The following is a 10,550-nucleotide window of genomic DNA, read 5'->3' on the forward strand; positions in this document are numbered from 1 at the left end:
AAACATTTTTGATCACACAGGAGAGACTGACTTTTTAGAGTAAATATTGACATTTTTAGCAGGCTGTAGTGGTGGTACAGATCGATACAGTATGTTTTTATTTTGCATAGTTGTCATTGTCAAAAGCTACCGAAGGCGCATTTCGATTTCTATCTTTTGTGAATTATTTTAGTTTTCACTTTGTTTAACTTTTGCTCTTTCATTTTATGCAGAGCTAGGGATTGGCTGTAGCCAGGTGGCCTAGGGCCGTTAAAACCTGCTGTCGGACCACCAAACCTTAAAAAAGAAATAAAAAAGAAAAAAAAATCATATCCTCAACTTTCGCCACCCAATCGAGGGATTGCCATGCGTTTATCTTTCAAACCACATTTTCTTTTCTGGCCAGTAATTCATTTAAATGATTTGACTGGTCCACACGGGCCCCAAGAGGGGGAAAAAACAATTGGTAGTGTAGAGCCCTGTAATTACGCATTATCAGTTCTATTTTAAAAATGAGAAGCCCCTACATTTCCGATTTTTAATAATTACAAATAAATTCCAGTAAGGCGCCCATCCCCTCCCCCTGTACGAACACATCTCTTCAGGCACTAACACACCATGAACCTGAGCTCCAACTTATTTTCTTCTTTTTTTTTGTGTATGACTTTGATGTACAAGGTTTACAATACAGATCGTTATATCAATCTTTTAAAGTATAGGTAAATCATTGTAGTGAGAAATATGTAACTTCTCAATGGATTTTGGCATCCAATCAGAAATCGGCATTGAAATGACGTCATAGCTGTTTGAAAATATTTTGATTGGATTCTACGGTCTGATTACCTTACATCACATCATTCAATCATACATTTTAGATTTAACACAGTGATTGTAGAGTTTGGTGAACTTTGGAAGCATTCTAGCCCCATGTGCGACGTCCGGGCATTTTGTTTGATGTTTGTTGTTTTTTGTTTGTTTGTTTGTTTGTTTGTTTTTTTAACCCTGTCTGATAAAACGGCCATCGCAAAATGTTGCTCGGACGTTGTCGCAGTAACTTTTGTCCAATTCTACACTAGCTCGGCGCTGGGGTATTTACCCGATATTAATTACCCCGACATTACCCCGACAATGTTTACTTGTGTTAAGACGCTCTCGCGGTAACCTTCCTTTGATACACTCAACACGCATGCGTAATAGTCCTAACAGAATGAACACTGCTCGCCGATCACGTGCATGGACAGTAAGTAACCACATCCCCTCTTTTAGTCTGCGCGTGAATGATTAGGTTGTGGACCACTATCCGGAGAAGATTTTCGTTGTGTATCTGTTAAAATTGTACCCCTTGCTGTCACCTGCGGTTTTCTTGCCCGAGGCGAGGAATTTTGTTCTCTGGACGTTGTCCCGACGTTTTCGGGGAACGGTCTGTGTGATCCATCTGATCGCCTCTTACCACTTTGTTATATTGATCAGGTGCAGACAGGTGCTCAAATACATTACCACATTTGTAACGGTATAATTAGAGGATTTTTAACAAACTAAATATCATTTTCCAACTACCAGAAATTACAGAGTCGATTCTTTGAGCAAATACATTGGCGAGTGTTCTTTTAAATTTTGTCGTCTTCTTCTTTTTTCTATTTTTCAGGGATGGTTCCTTGCTGGGATAGGGACCAAATTTGGAATCAGTTATTACGTTTTGATCTTTTTTGAAAAAAAAAAATCATTGTCAAATTTTGTGCAGTTTGCGGCTTTGTCGGAGATTAGCCCCGGGAGTCTGAATTACCTTGCACAGTAAAAATTAATGCAATATCTACGTACGTCTTCGTGTGTTTCCAGGTTGTGGCAACAATAATTGGGGTAAGAGGTGCTCGACGATATGCTCAAGTCGTGGAAACTGCCAAAATCATCTTTTGTCCGTCCCTGACCCTGTGGGTATCTCATGTCAAGCTGGATTTGAAGGAAACAGATGCGAAATAGGTTGGCTCTTTTTTATTATCTGAGATAGAATAAAATGAAATAAAATAGAATGCTGAACAAAATAATCCCTTTCATAGCAATGCGACTTTGTGATGAAAAGGGTTTTGAAGTTAGCAATAGTTGCCTGAAAGGGATGACTGTAATATTTTGGTTATATTGATATGTGAAGCAGAATGTCGTTGATTTGTTACTTTGTTTATTCTGCATTAATTTGTTTTGGTGTATTTTGTTGACTGTTACAGAGCCCCCAAGAATAACACTGTATAAACCACTGATGGGGCTACCGTAGATAAAGAATACTTGATGAATGAATAAATAAGTGAATAATAAAATAAATGAATAAATAAGTGAATAATAAATAAAAGAATAAATTTGTTACTCATTTTCACATGTTTTATTAATCTACGTTTTCGCAATTATTACAAATATGTTCTGCTTATACATTGTATTTGATTTCTCTGTTTGTTTGATGGAAATGAAAAATAAATTTGAACTTTGAACTACTGTTGAAATAAAACGGTCGATTAAGAACATTGCACTGTTCCTAAAGCAGGACCATCGTTTGCAAACATGTTTGTAATCATGAGGGCGGAATATGTACGTCATGTATGATTCTGTGAAATATATTTGCAGACAACAGTTTGATTCCCTTTCAAACCTGTCATAACGAATTATAAAATGTATTTAAATACTGTAAATTTGGTCAGTCTTGGGAGGAATTCTGATTTGTAGATTCGGGTACTCTGTCAACATCCATTGGCATTATCTTAGTCGCATGGGTATTTCCTCTTCAGCATGCTCCGCAGGAACCTTTGGAGCGAACTGTGAGCTGGACTGTAACTGTGCGTCCGGAGTGATGTGTGACTCAGCCACGGGATGTCAAGGAGCCTGTGCTGCTGGGTATTCAGGAGATCTGTGTCAGGGTGAGCAGGGGCGTCACCAGCTTTTTTTCAAGGGGGTGCGTTTTGACACTAAATGTAACCTGCGAGATTTTTTTTTTTAATTTGATTTATTGGTTCCTGTATCACCATGTACATTTACATATGCACTGTATTATTATAAATGTATACATACATTTTATTAAAGTGGCACGTACTCATAAGCATAAGTTGTTTCCAAAGTATTTTTCTACATTACATTTACAACAATGTACACGTATTTGGATGTGAAATTGTGCGATCTGGTACACACTTGATAGAGTATCATTATAAACATCATACTTAGAGACATCATTTTTTTTTTAATTCAGCATTGGATACGAATTGTCACTGGAAGTTTACATGTACTTTACGTTTGGAAATAAAGATTAACTATGGTTCAATTAAACATAAAAGGTGACACACACCCACCCACAACCGGGCCGGAACACTTCTATTTGTTTGTTTGGTTGGTTTGTTTGGTTTGTTTGTTTGTTTGTTTGTTTGTTTGTTGTTGTTGTTTTTTTTTGTTTGTTTGTTTTTTGTTTGTTTTTTGTTTTTTTGTTGTGGTTTTTTTTTTTTTGGGGGGGGGGGGCAAAATCTCAATGGGGGCACATTATTTGTGACGGTGTGAGATCCTCGGCAAGGGAGCGAAGCGACCGAGTCGTCGGTGGGGGGGGGGGGGGGTGTGGGAGGGGGTATGTTACTTTCTCCCACGGTAGGGACTTTTTTTAAGCAGAGTACAAAAGTTGCGTTTTTACAGCATCTAAAAGCAAATTTGTAGGAAATTAAACATAGTGGGTAAAAAGAAAAATCACTGTGAAGGAATATGATTATGACATACTGATGTACATTATGTGACGGTTTGAGATCCTCGGCGAGGGAGCGAAGCGACCGAGCGGGGGAGGGTGTGGGATAACGCCTCCCACGGTTGTGACTTTTTGTAAAAACAGAGTGCAAAAGTCGCGTTTGTAGAGCATTTTAAGTCAAATTTCTAGGGAATCTAACATAGTAAAAAAAAAAACACTGCGAAGGACTATGATCATAACTTATGAAAACTATTCATTTTAGTACGGGCAGGGGGAGCGAGCCCCTTTCACTTTGCCATTCGTCTGAAATGTATTCATTAAAAATCTTAAACGTGAGCAATACAATTTGTTCTTGTGAGTAATTACAGAAGAAAAGGAGAAATGTGAGGTTTACTAAAGGTATGTGGGGGGGCACACTCGAGGACATGAGGCTACCATCTATACATTAAATTTACTCATGATAAGTAAATATTAGTGAATATGATAATGTATATATTGTTAGTGTATTATTCGCCCCGTTATGAGCGAAAAATGTCGCATTTTCAGTTATGATTTGACAACTTTTAGACGAGAAAAATGCCTTTATTATTCATTTTATACATTCTAGTGCACACTTCTTTATATAATTGATCAATTATTTGTTACAGAGGGCACTTCGGGAGGGGGGGGGGGACTCGTTCCCCCCCCCCCCCCCCCCCGCTTCCGAACACACCCACACACACACAAACTGGGAAGGGGAAGAATAAGAGAGGCAGTGATTTCGGGACGTTAGGATGATCAGTTTATAATGTGTTATCTGTATTAGGTAATGTCTGTGTGGGCGTACACTGTATGTAAGGGGGATTTTAGGAACACACTGATATGATTATCATCAATAATTATAAGATATAAATGTATATGGGGTATATGATAAGATAATCTTATAATGAATAATTTATTGTTAGTCAATCTATAAGGGCAGTATATGCATGATATAGGGAGCACTCTACATATAGCGTATTCTATCTTTCCCCCAGAACCTGTACGGTTCGGGGGGGGGGGGGGGGGGGGGTGAGGGGCAAAAATTTGAAGGTAGAATAATAGCATTTATGTGCGAGGGAGCGGAGCGACCGAGCGGGGGAAAGTGTGGGAGGGGGGTATACCCTCCCACGACAGGGAGATTTTGCATTTTCAGACCTGAAATTCAACGTTCTAGTGCACACTTCTGGTGAATTTCGTTTTTTTTTTTTTAAATCAAAAAAGAAAGGAAAAAGATAACTGCTTGAATAACCCGCGGCATCTCAGCCCTTGTTTCCACGAGTGCAACATCACTGTGTAGGCATAGTAATTACACATGTACATGGAAGTTGACAGGGGGAGCGTGTTGGAGGGGGTAGTCCCTTCCCAAACGGCGGAGCTTTTGCATTTTTAGAATTGAAATAGAACAATCTGATGTACACTTCTTTCAAATACTCCGAAAGATTGTCAGTCCCCAAATGTGTCGAGTCTAATTGTTAATCTGTGCATAGGAACCGGGGGAAACATAATCAAAGAGAATGAGGCAACTTTTGAATATACAGGTTGTATTTGAATTCAAGTGACAGATAAGTGACAGATTGATGAAATATTCTGAGATTTGTGTATGGTTGGAGACCAGGCTAATGGGGAGGGTGTGGGAGGGGTATTCCCCTCCCACGCGACGGAGATTTTGCAATTTCAAAATTGAAATTCAACAATCCGTTGCTCAATGAGTGAAATATTTTTATGGACAGTTTTCTATTTTAAAAAAGGAAGATATTTTTTCCTTTCGAGAATTACAGGGGGACAAAATTACGTTTGCCCCCTTGTCCTCCGGGATTGATGCCTCTGCATAGGAGGAAGCTGTTGCATTTTTTAGAAATCAAATGAAAATAGCTCATAAAGACAACTAGAATTCAGGAAGCTCTCAATCCCCAAGACTTTTTACGTATACCAGTAATATGAAGGAAAACCAAGCGGGGAAAGGGTTAATTGAAAGGAGATATACTGTAATTATCCCCTCCCACATGACGGAACCTTTGCATTTTTCTTAAAGTGAAGTGACAGATCTGGTGCACACTTTCGATAAAACATTTGTACCATACAGAAACAATAAAATGAAATGAAATGAAATCTATCAATCTAAAGGTATATCAAGTCCATGGAAAATAGACCAAACGGGAAAGGGTGTGGAAAGTGGTATCCCCCTCCCACACTAGAGAGACTTTGCATTTTTAGAATTGAAATTCAGCAACCTGGTGCTCATTTTGGGTGAAACACACGTTTTTGGACAGATTTCTATAAAAAAAGCAAGAAAATCTTCTCATCTCCGGAATTATTAAATATGGGGGGGGGAATAATAATAATAATAATGATAATAATTATGAGAATGATACAGGGTACTTATAATGCGCCAATTCCATATAACTAACGTGCTCAAGGCGCAGTAGAAAAAGTGAGTTGTGAAGTACAAAAATCATTACACAGATATGCACACGAAAATGAATGACACAATAATGATGATGGATATGCTTGCCCCTCCAAAATATTTATGAGGATAAGGCTCGCACTTGGGCTCGCATTCTCAATTTGGATTGGTCAGAAGTAAAATGCTGTACATAGACCCTACATCCTTGTAGCACATGTACACGTACACGCAAACGTGTGTACACGTGATCCGTATACCGTATCGGATACAGTACGGTTGATAAATAGTAAACACTGTAAAATGTGTATAAAATCAGTGCTGCCGGAGCCCGGGGTGTGATTTAATTTTTCCAACGAATTTTTGTCCCTCGTGCAAAATAATAAAAGTAATAATAATAATAAAGAATAATTATTTAGCGTCCGGCGTTGAGGTCGCTCGCAGACTGAAGTGGTATTTTGTTGTTTTTCTTTTTCTTTTTTAAAGCGCTGGGTGCGTTTGCACCCAGCGCACCCCCCCCCCCACCCCCCCCCCCCCCCGTGACGCCCATGGTGAGTTTACATGGATATGATGTTATCCGTTGTCGTCAAGATGCTTCTGATTTAGATTTTTGGCTGCGCAGGTGACTGATGAAAATGTATTCTATTCAATATCTTTTAGTGGAACAAATAATATTCATTTCTGGTCAGTTATTCTGTTTGCGTTTGTTACGTATTCAATATTTGTGTGTTTGTTTCTTCGTCTTATTTCTAATGCCATTCAACAAAACCATTTGCCCGGCCGACTAAAATCAGAGGGCTCAGGAGCGTGTATCGAAGGCTATTTCGGAACGTTGTGTAATTATCCCTGTCACTGTAAGACCAGCAGGACCTGTGATCGGACTAGCGGCCAGTGCCCTAGCGATGACTCCTGCGCCATTGGCTGGGCTGGATCGGACTGCCAGCAAGGTACAAGAAAAGTAGGCTCTAATTCAAAACTCAAACATCTCGTGAAAAGTGAAATTTTCATTGAATTCCAGCCGACAATTGTTTAATTCATAACTTCGTATGCACATTAAATGAGGTTAGACCTCATCGACTCATTACATTTCGCCATTTTAATTGCTCACAATATTCATATTTTGTTCGACGATTCAGCAATAAAACCCATCCTGTCAAATTGCCAAACTGCTTTTTATACAAAATAGTAATAATTTCGTGCGAGTTCATTTCATTTCAGTTAACAGAAAATTAAAGTGCATGATGATTCGTGTGTAGGCAAAAACAGCATACTTTTGGGGGGAGGCGGGGAGGGATATATACGGCTGCGACTGTTGGCACTGGTTTGTGAAAGCGTGTGAAAACTTAAAAATAAAACTATAATTGTACTCCGAATTTCTTCACTTTTCTCTAACTTTGGGACTGAAACTGTAACTGCACTTAATTCCTTTCTATTCCTTCAGTTTCCTATCTTGTCTTCTTTTTTTGTTCGCCAGACATGAGTAAGTTGCCATGAATAACCGCATTACCCTATTGGAAAAAAAAATGTCATAAAAAAAAAAAACTCGCTCTAACTTTTTTTTTAACACAAACATATGAAGCTTTATTGTTTTACTTTCAAATCCGCTGAATTTTATCTGTAGCATTGCCAAGACTGGTTGATTCTCCATGGATTTTGGACATCACAAGCGACTCGATTTTGATGGCATGGAACTCTTGGAAGGATGGCTACCATTACGGCACTGGACCAGTGCACTCTTACCTGATTACCTACAGTTGGACAGATGATGTGGGTAATACGGGTACCTCTGATGAACCAGTTGTCATCGCTGGGGACACCACTGCTAATATCACCGGTCTTTATGGATACAGAGATTATGAGTTTCTCCTGTCCGTCAGGAGAGAGGTTGACGGTATAGCAACTGGTGGAATGAACAGTTCACCAATCAGAGTAAAGACACAATGTGATGGTGAGTCCATGTAATATCTGCGGATTATTATAATAACATAGGGTTATTCACTTAGGACTAATCATAATGTGTGTGTGTGTGTGTGTGTGTCCAATGCAAATGTTTAATTCGACATTATCTAATATTGCATTAGTAAACTGTTAAGTTTTGAGTTCCGCTCGCAAGGGCTGTTTCACAATGATTTTAAGTCGATCTTAAAAGTTAAGATCAACTTAAAATCATGGCATGCCACTGGTCTCCCTGTTCAGTTGTATTAGCATTTATGAATAAATTTCAAATTGTCATCAAAATTTACAGAAAAAAAGAATGTTGCTGTTATTTCATTTCATGTGTTAATTTTCCCATGGAAAAGTCCCATATGTTTTCATATTTTGGAAGAAAGAACATCATTAAAACTAGAAATGTCGCTATGGCGACTGATACCTCCGCCATAATGCATGATTCTCCCAATAGGTGTATAGTACAATGTCTTCACAATGTGTGATGACAGTTTCACATAACTGGCAAAATAATGAAATGACAGGTTTGCCAGAAATATATTGAATGTTCACTTTCCTTGAACTGGGTTTGCTGTAATTGTCTAAGAGTGCAGGTACACATATTTGGGGAATTGAGAATTTTTACGTGACTTCTGACCGACCCTTTTATAAGTTTATGCATTGAAGAAAGAGTGTAATTACAGTACAAAATATATATATATATATATATATTTTGCATTTAAACCTTACGCAGTAGTACATGTCTGCACTGAGTTTCAAGAAAATACCTTTGGGCATTGCATAGACATGGGGGAAATAGCAACATTTTAGCATTTGACCTTGACCTCTTGACCTTTGACCTCTTGCCAATGTCACTAAAATCTACTCAACTAATTGCCCCATCATACAACATCCTTAGACCAAGTTTGGCAAAAGCTGCTTCATCCAGTTTTAAGTTATCACGTAATCAGATCAATTTTAGGATTTGACCTTGATCTTTGACCTTTGACCTCTGTCGGCTTTCACTAAAAAAGTAATCAAGTAATTGTCCCATCATACATCATCCTCCGACAAAGTTTGGTGAAATTTACTTGATCCAGTCTTGAGCTATCGCGTAAACTGATACGAGTTCGTGATTTGACCTTGACCTTTGACCTTTGACCTTTAGCCGATGTCACCCAAAATCTAATGAAGTAATTGCCCCATCATACTTTATACTTGGACCAAGTTTGGTAAAATTCCAGTCGATATTACTCAAGTTATCGCGTAAACGAATGCGGACGGACGTACGGACGGACGGACGGACAACCCGAAAACATAATGCCTCCGGCACCACTTTGTGGCGGAGGCATAAAGATTGAAGACCTGGGCCCCATTTCATAAAAGATGTTAGGATAGCAACTCTTGCTGGAATTGCAACTTCCCATACCAACAGCCAGTCAGGAAACTGAATTCTTGTCGTTACCATGACAATTGTCATTCCAGGAAGAGTTGCAATCATATCAACTTTTTATGAAATGAGACCCTGGACAGCATATCATAACTGTAAGATCGACTTTAAAAGTTCTCCGCGAGACAGCTCAGTGTGAATACTGTTAACTATCAATGAAAATAAATGGAAATATCGAAGCATGTTTCCCCGACTTGTTTCTCACTTCTACTTCATGCCAAACACAGCTCCTCTGTACGCACCGTCGGCGATGAGTGTCAACATTACCGATGCCAACACTGTTGCGGTAACATGGCATGTGAGAAATAATGATTCGTTTCATTTAAATCATTAACTTTTGTAGTTGTAAAATTACGATACCAGGTGATGGCAAGCCACTTTCTTGTTTTGTTTTCCTTTGACAGATTAGTAATTCTTTACGTGTACAAATGGTGTATCTGTAAATGAGCATTGACCATTAAACTAGATCCGTTCGTAACAGTATGACTGAAGCATTTGTATTGCAATGGAATATTGTGTAAAGATAAAGATAAACAGCAGAGGAAGAATGCAGCCAGTTTTTCTAACATTATTCCTGGTTCACTCCCAAAGCTTCCAGAGACACCAGCGTCGAAGTGGCTCCAGTGCGACTCGTCGTCATACAGCTACAACTTGACATACTGGCCGAGCGACTACCCAGCCGAATATACGGTTACTGAGTTTGAAGGTGCTGACCACATCACATACCATATCACCGGTTTAAGTCCTTGTACTGAGTACATTTTCTCCGTGGTGATTATCAACTCGATAGACTTGCCTGGACCTGAAAGTCAAATAGATGGAACAACCAACGTGGTAGGTAAGTTGATGAAGTTAAGAGCGCCTATTACTAGCCTATATACTACAGCATATCCTTCTAAACGATTAAATACTGTTCGAAGAAGGTATAATACATTGCGTGCGACAATATTCATACATTCCACGATTCATACATTCCACAACATTCATACATTCCAAGATATTCATACATTACAAAGCGCAATATTCATGTACAAATACAAATCCAACACCCTCCCTTCCTCTTTCCACAA

This window comes from Diadema antillarum, unplaced genomic scaffold (assembly GCF_040938485.1).
Source record: "Diadema antillarum isolate AM-2024a unplaced genomic scaffold, OU_Dant_1.0 seq00001282_RagTag, whole genome shotgun sequence".
Taxonomy (NCBI): domain Eukaryota; kingdom Metazoa; phylum Echinodermata; class Echinoidea; order Diadematoida; family Diadematidae; genus Diadema; species Diadema antillarum.